This window comes from Triticum urartu, chromosome 7A (assembly GCF_056163025.1).
Source record: "Triticum urartu cultivar PI428250 chromosome 7A, HENAU_Tu73, whole genome shotgun sequence".
Taxonomy (NCBI): domain Eukaryota; kingdom Viridiplantae; phylum Streptophyta; class Magnoliopsida; order Poales; family Poaceae; genus Triticum; species Triticum urartu.
The window spans coordinates 531,686,487-531,701,688 of NC_141879.1; the positions used below are offsets into that span (position 1 = coordinate 531,686,487).

Here is a 15,202-nt window from a genome sequence, read left to right on the forward strand (position 1 = left end):
AGTAATATTTTTGGTGTTTTATAGTGATGATAACAATAGCAATGGAAAAGTAAATAAGCAAAGAACAATATATGGAAAGCTCGTAGGCAATGGATCGGTGATGGAGAATTATGCCGGATGCGGTTCATCATGTAACAGTCATAACCTAGGGTGACACAGAACTAGCTCTAGTTCATCAATGTAATGTAGGCATGTATTCCGAATATAGTCATACGTGCTTATGGAAAAGAACTTGCATGACATCTTTTATCCTACCGTCCCGTGGCAACGGGGTCCTATTGGAAACTAAGGGATATTAAGGCCTCCTTTTAATAGAGTATTGGACCAAAGCATTAACACATAGTGAATACATGAACTCCTCAAACTACGGTCATCACCGGTAAGTATCCCGATTATTGTCACTTCAGGGTTAACGAATCATAACACATAATAGGTGACTATAGACTTGCAAGATAGGATCAAGAACTCTCATATATTGATGAAAACATAATAGGTTCAGATCTGAAATGATGGCACTCGGGCCCTAGTGACAAGCATTAAGCATAGCAAAGTCATAGCAACATCAATCTCATAACATAGTGGATACTAGGGATCAAACCCTAACAAAACTAACTTGATTACATGATAAATCTCATCCAACCCATCACCGTCCAGCAAGCCTAAGATGGAATTACTCATGCACGGTAGTGAGCATCATGAAATTGGTGATGGAGGATGGTTGATGATGACGATGGCGACGGATTCCCCTCTCCGGAGCCCTGAACGGACTCCAGATCAGCCCTCCCGAGAGAGTTTAGGGCTTGGTGGCGGCTCCGTATCATAAAACATGATGAATCCTTCTCTCTGTTTTTTCTCTCCCCGAAAGTGAATATATGGAGTCAAGGTTGAGGTCAATGGAGCCTCAGGGGTCCCACGAGGCAGGGGGCGCGCCCAGGGGGGGTAGGGAGCGCCCCCATCCTCGTGGACAGGTGGAGGCCCCCTGATGTGGATCTTCCTTCTAGTATTTATTATATATTCCCAAATAATTCTCCATTGATTTTCAGGTCATTCCGAGAACTTTTATTTCTGCACAAAAATAACACCATGGCAATTCTGCTAAAAACAGCGTCAGTCCAGGTTAGTTCCATTCAAATCATGCAAGTTAGAGTCCAATACAAGGGCAAAAGTGTTTGGAAAAGTAGATATGTCGGAGATGTATCAACGTGCAACAAAGAGTCACTCCAAAGTCACTAATAGCGGAGAACAAACGAAGAGATTATTGTAGGGTACGAAACCACCTCAAAGTTATCCTTTTTGATCGATCTATTCAAGAGTCCGTAGTAAAATAACACGAAGCTATTCTTTCTGTTCAATCTATCCTAGAGTTCGTACTAGAATAACACCTTAAGACACAAATCAACCAAAACCCTAATGTCACCTAGATACTCCAATGTCACCTCAAGTATCCGTGGGTATGATTATACGATATGCATCACACAATCTCAGATTCATCTATTCAACCAACACAAAGAACTTCAAAGAGCGCCCCAAAGTTTCTATCGGAGAGTCAAGACGAAAACGTGTGCCAACCCCTATGCATAAGTTCACAAGGTCACGGAACCCGCAAGCTGATCACCAAAACATACATCAAGTAGATCACATGAATATCCCATTGTCACCATAGATAAGCACATGCAAGACATACATCAGTTGTTCTCAAATCCTTAAAGACTCAATTCGATAAGATAACTTCAAAGGGAAAACTCAATCCATTACAAGAGAGTAGAGGGGGAGAAGCATCATAAGATTCAACTATAATAGCAAAGCTCGTGATACATCAAGATCGTTCCGAATCAAGAACACGAGAGAGAGAGAGAGAGAGATCAAACGCATAGCTACTGGTACATACCCTCAGTCCCGAGGGTGAACTACTCCCTTCTCGTCATGGAGAGCGTTAGGATGATGAATATGGCCACCGGAGAGGGATTCCCCCCTCCGGCAGGGTGCCGGAACGGGTCTAGATTGGTTTTCGTTGGCTACGGAGGCTTGCGGCGGTTGAACTCTCGATCTAGGTTATTTTATGGAGGTTTCAGTATTTATAGGAATTTTTGGCGTCAGGAACAAGTCAGGGAGGTGCCTGAGTCATCCACGAGATAGGGCGCGCCCCCACCCTTGTGGACGGCCCGAGACTCTTCTGGCCCAACTCTTTTACTCTGGGGGCTTCTTTTGGTCCATAAAAAATCATCAAAAATTGGCATGTCAATTGGACTCCGTTTGGTATTCCTTTTCTGTAAAACTCAAAAACAAGGAAAAAACAGAAACTGGCACTGGGCTCTAGGTTAACAGGTTAGTCCCAAAAATCATATAAAATAGCATATAAATCACTACTGCAGGATGCTGCTAACACGACACTACGATCGGAGACCCTTCGAGAAACTGTGTGCGATGCAATAATCGCAAACGGTGCTGTATGAAAACCGTCAGAAATGATGCAGAACGTTTGCGATGAATGATACATCAAACGTGGTTCTGATTATAGTTGCGTGTGCGATGAGGGGCATACGGTTGATCTGTACGAACTGTTTGCGATGAGACAGAACAATATAAATGGGCAGCCAGATCAAGGTGTGTGCGATATTCAGCATACAGTTTGGTCCGATGAACCGTTTGCGATGAGTGAGGTGAACACATACGATTCAGCATAATAAGATGTGTGTGATACCCGGCAAACAGGTCGGTAATCAGAATTGTGTGCGATCATTATAGACAGCCCATACGGTCTTTTTTGTTACTTGTGTGCTCGTCAGGGCACACAGTTCAACAAACCAACCTGTTGGTGATAATGTAGAAGATCTCTGTCGAATACATATTACTAACCGTGTGCGATGAGATTGATAGGATAAACAGAGATATATACAGTCTGCTTAATTTAGTCCTTCTTCTTCTTGTTCTTGTTGGATGGCCCTGCGACATCGTCTTGGCGAGGACGCTTCTTGCCGCTGACCGTTGGCTTTTCATCGCCGCCGCGGTCGTCATCTTCGTTCCTGTCGTCATCGTCCTCCTCCTCGTTCGACCATTCCTCCTCCTCATCATCATCGTCCTCTTCTTCGTCCTTCGACGACTCCTCGTTCGTCTGGTTGTCATTTGACGACTCTGGAGGTGGCGTCCCTTCCATGAACTGGATATAATCGAGGTCTGGGCTCGACGCCGGAGTCATGGAAGATGAGCGGGATGATTCCGATGTTGACATATCATCGGGCGCTAGACTGCTGGCTGAACTGTCATCCTTGCTATCGCTCGACATGGCTGCAGAGTGTGCCAATGTGTAGCGCGGCCTGCCGGGGACGATGAATATGGTGGACACTTAAGCAGGGTATGCAGAGAAGAGGAACTGCCAATTGAAGCGGGGATTGAAGCGGGGTTTGATGTATTATCTAACCGCTGACATAATCAACCGCAATTATTTGTACCCAGTCGCTCCAAATTCCCGGGGTTGCGTAGGACTCCTTTTTTTAGGGTTGGTTGTGCAGGAGTCCTATTGGCTATTTGGCTGGTTTCCTTTTTCAGGACAAAAACAAGGAACAAGTTTTGGTATTATGCACCGGTACCGGTACAAACGGAGTAGGACAATTGGCAAGCAATACATTGAGCTCTTCTTATTGATAAAGCCAGTAATAATCAAACTAGAAAGGAAAAGAAAAAAGACAAAGAAAAATATTTGCACAAATCTTCGCGTAACATCAATGGCATAGGACCTAGATGTGCATTACTTAGAGCACATCTAGATGTGATTTAGCAATACTGTTAAACAAAACCCCTAATCATCATTGCAAACAACGCATAGAACATGGCCAACGCGACAGCCACAACTAGACATGCTAGTTCCTTCTTGTCTCTTGCTTTCATCTGTTGCCTGTGATTGATTCATCTTGTCTCTTGTGATTGTACATTCCAGATTAGCCGGTTTCTTCTTCAGCTTTACGTTATCTTCTGTGAGCTTGGTGATAAAACTCCGAGCCCTGCCATGCCATTCTTCATCCAGCCAGTTAACAAAGGCACAAGCCTCATATCCCTGCCAATGTTAAATAGTATTCTGGATGAGCGATGGCTTTAACTGAAGTAAAATGATGAACTTAATTAGCACCAACCTCTAAGGGGCACCTGAGAAACCGCCTGCCAATGTTGAATCCCTCCATGCATACACGTTGAGCGGGAGTATGCCCGTGCACACAACCCAGCTTTTGGTACTTCTCGGTGCCGCAAAACTCGGAGTCGAACTCGTGTTGCGGGAGTCTAGAGTCAAGCCCCGGATCCAGCGGCAGATCGCTTTCCTGGGGGGGGGCTCATTCAGGACAGATTCAGCAAGGATCTATACTTTGGAAATGCCAAAAAAGATCGGGACAGATTGGAACCTGACAGGACGATTCAGATCCGTAGTACACCTGCCTTTTGATGACCTTAGGCAAGTGCTCGGCGGCGACTACCATCGTGGCGGCGATACGAGCAGGAGTAGCCGCACCGAAACCATCAGCACCACTTGTCCGCATTCCCCCAATGAAGTGCCACACGAGGGATTTTGGAGGCTATGTAGAGATTTGGGGCAAATGGGGAAACTGTGGAGATAAGCTAACGGTCGGGAACTACTAATGGCACTATATATATGTTGTATACGGCACACTGTTTGCACATGTCGTTTGTGTTGGTTATTACAACGTCACACACGATTTCCGCACCAAACTGTGTGAGAAGACAACGTAGGTTAGACACGGTTGCCGTTACATAACCGTATGTGATATACTACCCTATCCATATAATTTGTTACGGTGAGATACCATGTGAACAGCCGCTCCACGGATATCCGTAAAAAAACAGCCGCTCTGCATATAGAGATGGCGGCGGCAGCCTAGGCAGCGGCTACCGGAGAAGAGGTCAATCCTCGGTCGGTAGGCGTTGGCGGCAACATAGGAGGTTAATCCTCGGTCTATGACAGGAGATAGGAGGAGCTCAACCATCAAGGTCGGCGGCGGCATGATTCGAGCGCATCCATCACGGTCGATGGCGGGATAGTGGAGGTCGAACTTCAGGCGGCGGCCGCACTAAGCTTTGCTCCTCGACCCTGCTGTCTCGGCATGCCGCTGCATCGTGCTTGTGATTTCTTCAACAAATTATAATAAACACACTCATTGACCTTTGTGATTTCTTCAACAAATTATGGCAGAAAGTTGTAGATCCTGAAGAGTTGGATAATATGCAAGATGATATTGCAAGAATATTGTCCAACCTAGAGATGTTTTTTCCACTATCATTCTTTGATGTCATGGTCCATCTCATTGTGCACCTTGTCGACGAGATGAAGTATTGCGGTCCTGTGTTTCTTCGCAACATGTGGGAATACTAAAGCGCTTTTGTCGGAACCGAAACCATCCAGAGGCAAGCATCCTACAAGGTTATACCGCGGAGGAGGTGGTTGAGTATTGCACCGAATACATGAAACAAAGACCTATAAGTTTGCCCCTCTCTCGCCACGAGGGAAGGCTGAAAGGTAAGCCGGTCCTTGCTGGCACGCAAATGGCTACACCCGGAGAATTGGCAGAGAACACCCATTTGACGGTACTGCTTAACAACCCAGTTATCATCGCTTATGCCGAAGAACACTTGGCGGATATACGCCAAAGCTTCTTACCAATGGTGCCTGTCGGTGTCAAAACCGGCGGATCTCAGGTAGGGGTATCGAACTATGCGTCTAGGCCGGATGGTAACAGGAGGCAGGGGACACGATGTTTTACCCAGGTTCGGGCCCTCTTGATGGAGGTAAAACCCTACATCTTGCTTGATTAATATTGATGATATGGGTAGTACAAGAATAGATATACCACAAGATCAGAGAGGCTAAACCCTAGAAGCTAGCCTATGGTATGATTGTATGTTGTGATTGTTGTCCTACGGACTAAAACCCTTTGGTTTATATAGACACCGGAGAGGGTTAGGGTTACACACACTACTAGGAAAAGGGCTATAGATGGAATGGACACTAATGGCACACTTGTCATGTGGTGCGCCACTACTATATAGCAGTGGCACACCATGTGCTGGTGCGCCATTAGTGTGGAAGACACTAATGGCGCACCAGGCACACGGTGCGCCACTAGTAACAAAATGTTTTTTTTCATTTTTTCAAACATACTAATGGCGCATCCGGGCAGAGTGCGCCATTAGTAGTTAGAACTACTAATGGCGCACCAGCCATAGAGTGCGCCACTACTGTATTTTTTTTACTTTTTTGCAAAACTACTAATGGCGCACCGTTGCATAGTGCGCCATTACTAGTTTAAACTAGTAATGGCGCACTGTGCCATGGTGCGCCATTAGTATAAAAATTATTTTTAATACTTTTTTGCAAAACTACTAATGGCAAACGTCACCGCGAAAAATGAGCCATGGGTACTGGCTTCACAATTGGACCAATGCTTCTTCATTACCGACCCGTCAAAGCCCAGTCGTGTTGTCGTGAGGAGAGGCAAAAGGAAGATCATCGGAATGGATGGAGTAGCCAATGAGCAAGACTTCAACAAGTACTGTTTTTATAAAAAATATTACTATTTCATATTCATATTCATTTTTTAAAAAATAATAAAAAAAGTGTAGACTACAATTGTTGTTAAACAACAATTATTACTGTTTTTTTAAAAAAATATTATTGTTTCATATTCATATTCATATTCATATTCATTTTTTAAAAAATAAAAAAATTCTTACTTATGGCGCACGGGTAACTGGTGCGCCATTGCTATCTAAAAAAAGAATACTTATGGCGCACTGTCCCGCTGGTGCGCCATTGCTATGAAAAAAACATTCTAATGGCGCACCGCTTGGGGTTGCGCCATTAGTAATCTTCCCCCATCCATACACCACCGACCCACTGCGCCCCCGCCGCAGCCGCCCACGCGCCCCCGCCGCCTCCCTCTCCCCTTCCTCCCCCTCGAGCGCCGCCTCCCTCCCGAGCCCCGCCTCCCCCCGAGCCCCGCCTCCCCCCCTCGAAACCCTAGAAACCCCGCGCCCCCCGCATCGGCCCCTGCCCTGCGCCGCCTCTACCTCAGTCCGGGCACGGGGTGCAGGATGACGACCGCGGCCGCCGGCCTCCCCACGACCAACCAAGGCACCCTAGAGCCATCCCTTCGACGCCGCCGCCGCCGACCCCGACCCCTCCGGCGATCGGCCGCGCCTGCGCAGGTACCTCTCCTCCTTCCTCCTTCCTCCCTCTCCTCCTTCCTCCTTCCTCCCTCTCCACCCTTCCCCGACCCCTCCGGTGACCGACCGCGCTCGCCCAAGTCTGTTCTTTGCAGGATCAGAACAAGTTTGTAACAGGATGCTCTACAATTTTTTTTCAATTGTGCTGTGCTATTTACAAGGATGTAGAAGTCACCCTAAAAAAAGGATGCAAAAGTCTTTCAGTGCAGATTAACTTTGTAGGTTGGAGTTTGGTTAGCCATGGTTCAGCCAACTATTTCTAGCTTGATTGTTTGCTGGTTTAGGTGGTGTAATCTAGTGCTGTGCCGCTGATGCAACTGGTGTCCATGAGTACTTATAAATCTGGTTAGAATTAGTTTAAGAATTGATCTGTGTGTATCAATGTGATTGTAGTTTTTCTTGTCATCAAGTTTAGTTGATGTTTATTTAAATATAACTTATATGATCAGCCACTCTATGTATGATTGTGGCTTGATGGTTCTGGAAGAACATTTTTCCTTCAAATTCTATCTGGTGGCATTGTCCTAGACTCCTTTGTTCTGTTGTTAATTGTGCTTCTATTAAAAGAATTGGGAGTTACTCACTGTACTAGAACTCTGTAGGTTCAATTTTGGTTAACTAATACTGACGTTATGAGAATGTAAGCACCTATTATTGCTACTGATATCATTGGCTCATTGCTACCTTTGTGCAATGCAGAACTGTTAAGAGTGATTTGGAGGATTCAAGATTCTGTGAAGCTCTTTTGACATTTAAAGCTCAGAACTGAAGGTACTTAATAAACTCAAAAGCATTGATGATAACTCTTGTTGCCTAGAAACAGAGGTAGTTTACATCTTGCATTGCTGGTGTTTGTTTATGTTTAGAGTTTAAGCACGTGTAGTGTAGTGTAGTGTGTGTAGTGAGCTTGTTCTAGTGTAAAATCAGACTAGTATGGCCCTGACCACAATCTATCAACTTAGCCTTCTCTGATTTTCAAAACAAGTTAACTGCATTCAGATCTCTTGATGCTCAAAACTGTCAATTTCTATCAGCTTTTGATCTATCAAGTTGATATTCAGTCAAGTTGATGTCAAACTTGACACATAAACAACAACTTTAATAAACAGAGACAAGATGTAGGGTTTTTTAGGTGCTGCCAAAACACAAAGTCTATAGATGCTGAAGTTGTCAGTATTAATTATCAAATCATTCAGAGTAGATGATGCTCTATTTTGTGGACGTAGTGAACATGATAAGACAAGCCAGATGCTCTATTTTTAATTAACAGTAATCCATGATCTTGCTTACTAGTGAACATGATGTTCGTTTGTTTACAGAGATCCTGCTTATATATACTGATGATGAGTCTTGTTGAAACCTTACATATACAGTGAGGAGCTACTGTCAAAAACTTGAGCTACTGTAAAAAAATTCAGTTAGGTACAGTGAGGAGCTAACTGTGTATGAAGGTAACAAGTGTTAAATCGGTGAAAGTAAAAAAGTGTAGTAGTAGTACTTGGTACCAATAATTCTCTGGGCAAAGCAAAAGAGCAAGAGGAGGGAGACATGGAATAAGTCTTGACCTGAAATGTAAACTGAACCTAAAACAAGACTTTCTGCATTTAAACGAGTCCCAATGGACCTACTGCCAGCTTATTTGTTCTAGGACAGTATAGTTTTACAAGCTTCGGCAACTTTTTCTTAACTACTGCTGCTGCTGTTATGCCTGTATTCACTTCTGCTACTATTGTACTTGTCATGGTGTTGTACTTGTGATGATGCTACTTGTGATCTTCTGAATGACCCATTGGCGACTTCATTATGCGGGGATAATGATTTTGCAGGTACCCCGAGAGGCCCTTGAGTTTGCCGGAATGTCGATTAACTTCCGTTCCGGCAAATTCAGGTACTCCATATGTCCTATTTTCATCAAAGGTCATGCTAAAATTTTCCGTGAATTTTAGCATGACTTTGCTAAAAATAGGACATATGGGGTACTTGCGACTAATGTTGATTATCTTCTACTCAAAATTTATGCTACTATAATGTTGTAAGGGTACTAATTGGTCTCTTCTGCTGCTTATCAGAGATGGGGGGAAGCAGCCACCGCCACTCTACCTCACCGGAGTACGAGTTGGATGCTTTCGAGTTCTTCACCAGCATACTTTCTTCTTCGGTATCAGCCACGAGGCAGGTATATAAAACGAGAGATCTCCCCTTCACCCATCTCATTATGATAACTCTGTTGTTTGCTAAATCACTCCTTGTCCCAAATTGCAGAGGCTGCCTGATGCTTTTATGAAGATGCTGGGTGAAGATCCGCCAGATAATGTGAAGCTCCGACAGGTCGGCAGCGGGGTTCGCAGGCTGTGGGACGTGGAGTTGGTGATCGAGGAGGGCCACATGTACCTGTGCCGTGGCTGGGAGAAGTTCTATAGTGCCTATGACCTGCGGACCGGGTACTTTCTTCTCTTGAGGTACGACAATGACGCCACAATGCTCATCGTGAAGGTTTTCAACAAGACTATGTGTCGCATGCGCTACGCTGAAGACAAAGATGCCAGTGCGTTCTGCCTCTTCTTATTCCTCCATATTTGGCTTTGTCTCACATTGATTGTTAATGGTCATTGTTGCATTTGGACAGGCAATGGGAGCAGCAGCAGCGACACTGGCTACAGCCAAAGCAGCAACGATTATGGCTGTAGCAAAAGCAACATCGATTCTGGCCTTAGCGAAAGCAGCAGTGATTCTGGCAGCAGCGAAGACAACAAGAAGGATGATCCGGACTGGAGTGGGGGAGAAGAGGAGCAGAGTGGGGATGAGGAGCTGCAGGATGACGATGGGCATCAGGCTGAGGATGACCTAGCGCTGGTGGTGGCTGACCAAGGGCAAGAGATGGTGGTGGCTGACCAGGTGCAAGAGATGGTGGTGGCTGACCATGGGCAAGAGATGGTGGTGGCTGACCATGGGCAAGAGATGGTGGTGGCTGAGGGTGGCCTCGCGATGGTAGTGGTGCCTGACAATTACCACGCACTGGTGGTGGCGCTGGCGATCCCACAGCTGGGCGACATGATCACGCCAATTGTGGTAGAAGACTACATCCGACAGCTACCTCCACCGCCTCGCCGCTCTTGGCGCATCAGGCTGAGGAAGGAGAAGGAGAAGCACAATGAGAACTGAACTATGTCAGGTATGTCACATCTCCAAAATGGTATATATATATATATACTTAGTTACCTATTTATCTCTAATATGCTTAGTTTCCTATAGGTTAGCTCCAAAATTACTTATGTTAGCACAAAATGATCAAGTTTACATAATAAGCTTATAGTCTTCTTCTTATTCTTCTTCTTATCCAAAATGACATATGTTAGCTTCATTTCACTACAAGAAACCTGTTAATCCATGACGGATTTCCGGTGATAGTTTCGAAATTCGTCATGAACCGCCTAGTACAGACCCGCAAGCCCAGTAAAGCCCGCCTAAAGCCCTAAACCTTTGCCCCGTATAAAAGCTAACCCTAAGACACTTGTGCCCCCAATCTATTCCTCCATCCGCCGCCAGAACGCTTTGCCCCCCCCCCCCCTCTGCCCCGTCCTCCGCCACCAAGCGATGAGAACGACCCGAGATCCATGGCTACAGCGGCCGCACCGGCCCGATGGAAGCGGCGGCCAACCCTCTGCTGCTCACAACCAACGACCTGGGCCATGGATCTGCCGCAGTGGCCTCCCTCCTCTGTCTCCCAGGCTGCGTAGCTGCCTTTCCATCTAGAGATTTGGAGCAGCAAGCACCGGATGCGGGAGGCCCGCGCTTGACCTCGCCGGCGACATCGCAAGGTCCCTCCCTTCTTCCCCCCATCGTCTCCTCTCTCCTCCATTACTTCCTTTTCTCTCCCATCCCCAATCAATATTTCTTGCTTCGATTCAGATCTGCAGGAGCGCTCCGCCTCTTCAGTTCAATGGACGGTGACGACCAAGACCCGGACGAGCTCGATGGCCAGGTCCTCCACCCCGACCACCATGATTCCGCAGAGAACAAGGTCGACCCTTCTCCCTCAGTTTTTCTTTTCTTCCCAAGTGATTGCTGCTCTGCACTAGCGTAGTTCTCCAGGGGCTGTCCTTTTTTCTTGGACTGAACCCGATACAGAAAACGTGGCCACTTCGTTTCCTGATACTGGCAAGTTCCTTCCAACGATAGACTAGTACTGGTGGCTATTTGCCTTTTCTTCTCTCACCATGCAAGCACTAGCAGTGTAGAATTTGTGAGATCCGCTGGTTTGTTAATAATCTACTAGTTTAATAATTAAATGCCCATGAGATGCTTCTGTTGGTTCCTTGAAATTTTCTTGTTTATGGAATAAAAGTAATTCATTAATCTCACTCAATCAATTGACCAAAAGCAAGATTGTTAACTTGGGCTGCTATTACACCGCTACCCTGTTATATATTATGTGCAAACTTTCTATGTGTTATCATCATTTCGTTGATCAGTCCTCCTTGCCAACTCTCGCTCTCGCACTAATTACATACAAGTTTAGTGTCAGATCCATGAAATGTACTTACTACCATCATTTGGTTGCAGCAAAATTACATATTTTGTTCATCGCACCTTGTTGTACTCACCGGCAAGGTATTATTTCCTGCCATCTTGGATTGTAACAATTGGTTTATTTACTATTATTCTGTAAGCTTTTTCTCATGCTAGTTTTCTGGTTTGTCTAGCCTGAACAGCCTCTAACATTGGTTTTCGTGGAGAGAAAATGAGAAGCTGATCCATTGAGATATTGGCTATACAACAGATGTTTCCCTGCAACGGCGATCCATGGTGAAAGAACAAAGGAGGTTAATACATATTTTGAACTCTTCTGTCACTTCCTAATTTTTCCGTTAGCAACAATATAAAACTGCAATGACCGCACGTTATAGCTAATATTTTAGTTTGAGATATCTGCCATGCTGTTTTAACACTAGAAGCTCAAGAACAGGTTACATTTTTCTGAGCATGTTATATACTTGTACGAGTTAGACTTCATAAGCATCAAGGATATATCTAGCTTAAGCATATGTACACCTCTTGTTATACTTATGGGTCTGCTTGGAGTATCTCTGCTAAGATTTTAGCTAGTTTTATCTACCTCGTGTCCACCTGTTCTGTTTGGCTGGATATAAAAACAATTAGGATGTAGTTATCATTACACTATCAATGAGAGTTGTATGTAGTTACTCCAACATGTGATTCACATTATTTCTGAAAGAGGCAAAAGCTTTTGCATATTAAGAAAGAAAAAATTGTCAAACTGTAAGTGTATGCTAGAGTTGCATATGTAACAGGGACATCTGCTCACAGATTGCTGCTAGTCTATTTCTTGTAACCATGTGAATGGATTATTTGTTAGACGGCACTCCTTTGGCATTTTCTTAAAAGTTGCTTGATCAGTCTATACCACTTAAATATGTTATGCATTGTTTGATGTTGTCTTTTTTTCCGGGGGACATTGTTTGCTGGTGCCAGCGCTTCGAGATGAACTTGCAACATAAACATTGAGTTTCATGTGTAAACTTGTTTTCATTTGAAGTTTACGCTACCTGGTTCGACCATCAGAGGCTTCCCGTTGTGCATATGTTTATTAGTGCTGCCATATTTTTGGCGTGTAGATACTTTGTTATTCTTATTTGTAGGCACTGTAAGATTTAAGAGCTCTGGACAGTACGTAATTAATTGTTTTCGTTTATTCTAATTCTTTTGTTTCTACTATCTATTCATATCACAAGCGAAAGCTCTATCACAAGTATCTAATGTTGTTGTAAATATGCTGGGTATGACGATGAAATGATAGTTGCCTTCAGGTGGTTTGACGACAAGAATCTCAATGATATAGTACTTAGTTCTATGATGTGTGTTTCGATACTTCATCATAATTATATATTATTTCTACTATCTATTCATATCTACAAATATCTAAGGTTCTTGTAAATATGCAGGTAAGATTGGGAAGTAGGCTACTTGGTGCTGCTCAATCAGCCAAGACATGATGGTTGCCATCAGGAGGGCTGACAGCAAGAACCTAAATAGCAGCCTAGATAGTTTGTATGTTCCGTTGATGTAAAATGAATTGTACTCATTCCTAACTACGATGTGTGATATATTTTGTCAATCTATATTGTAAGTTATCATTTTGTCGACGATTTTGTAAACTGCTATGTTGTAGATACATACAGCTTGCTGCATACTGGTTGAACTATGTAATGTCATACACTTTGCAAATACTTTCTCTTACCAAAATTGGCATTATGATTTGTCTTATGCATTATGCTAAAAACGTATCAGGTAATAATTCGGCCGAAAGAAATGGGCTAATGTGCTCAATCATGACGAATTTTGTGACAGAAAATAGTATCCACGTAGGCAGCCACGTCATCCGAATCAGTCAATAAAAAATCCTACATGGCGTTAGTCCATGACGGTCTGTTCCATCAACAATGGATTGGGCCTGGGCGGGCTTCGGGTAGGTCCATGACGGAAAAGAACCGTCATGCAATGTACGCTGTCCAATTATGACGCGGTATACATGACGGATTCTGGATCTGTCATGGACCGGCACCCATGACAGTTTTCTGCTGATCCATGACGGATCAGAACTGTCACGTATTAACAGATTTCTTGTAGTGTTTTACCTAAGTTGGCTCTAATATGCTAACTTAGAGCTTATATGCTTAGTTTCCTATAGGTTAGCTCCAAAATTACTTATGTTAGCACAAAATGATCACGTTTACATAATAAGCTTATAGTCTTCTTCTTATTCCTCTTCTTATCCAAAATGACATAGGTTAGCTTCATTTTACCTAAGTTGGCTCTAATATGCTAACTTAGAGCTTATATGCTTAGTTTCCTATAGGTTAGCTCCAAAATTACTTATGTTAGCACAAAATGATCAAGTTTACATAATAAGCTTATAGTCTTCTTCTTATTCTTCTTCTTATCCAAAATGACATAGGTTAGCTTCATTTTACTTAAGTTGGCTCTAATATGCTAACTTAGAGCTTATATGCTTAGTTTCCTATAGGTTAGCTCCAAAATTACTTATGTTAGCACAAAATGATCAAGTTTACATAATAAGCTTATAGTCTTCTTCTTATTCTTCTTATTCTTCTTCTTATTCTTCTTCTTATTCTTCTTCTAGTCTTCTTCTTCTCTTCTTCTTCTTCTTCTTCTTCTTCTTCTAACTTCTTGTTTATCATTCTGCATATTTGATTTAATTCACGGAAGCTTGCATGGATGGAGTGCTTCTTTTCCATTTGTGTTTTTATTTTGTATCAATGTGAAACTTTTGTGAATTTATGGATAACGGTGTTGAATGAACATTGTGAAACTTTTGTAATATGTAACGATGGAACTATGTGTTGGCTATGTATGTATATATGATGAAACTTGTGTGTTGGATATGATCTGGTGGACGCAGGTAACATCATTACATATGGCCCCCTGTATGTAAGCTAAGCAGATCTGTGTTGTATGTTATCTCTAATATTTTTTAACCTGTGAAAATATCAGAAATGAAAAAAAAATCCCTAATATTCATACTAGTGGCGCACCACACAAGACACTAATGGCGCACTGTTATAATCACACTAGTGGCGCATCACCCAACAGTGCGCCATTAGTATGCCAAAGCACATGGTTAAATATGGCACCATGGGAGGCATACTAATGGCGCATGGTGTTATATACTAATGGCGCACTGGGTGGTGCGCCATTAGTAATAAATACTAGTGGCGTGATACTAATGGCGCACCAGTGATGCGCCATTAGTAGGCAAAACTGGTGCGCCATTAGTAGGCCTTTTCCTAGTAGTGACAAGGTCGGTTACAAAGGAGGAGATATCCATATCTGTATTGCCTAGCTTGCCTTCCATGCCAAGTAGAGTCCCACCCGGACACGAGACGAAGTCTTCAATCTTGTATCTTCATAGTCTAATAGTCCGGCCAATGGAGAT

At 43.7% G+C, this 15,202-nt stretch overlaps 1 long non-coding RNA gene across 2 annotated transcripts; it reads left to right on the forward strand.

Annotated features, from left to right (window-relative positions):
* Window positions 1-10,793: 10,793 nt before the first annotated feature.
* On the forward strand, window positions 10,794-13,450 carry LOC125521094 (uncharacterized). 2 transcript variants are annotated; one of them, XR_007289011.2, is made up of 5 exons: window positions 10,794-11,045; window positions 11,137-11,248; window positions 11,791-11,838; window positions 11,931-12,050; window positions 13,191-13,450. It is a non-coding gene; the product is annotated as an uncharacterized LOC125521094 (long non-coding RNA). The 2 variants fall into 2 exon arrangements; XR_015611910.1 differs by lacking the exon at window positions 13,191-13,450 and having other exon boundaries at window positions 11,931-13,184.
* Window positions 13,451-15,202: the final 1,752 nt, after the last annotated feature.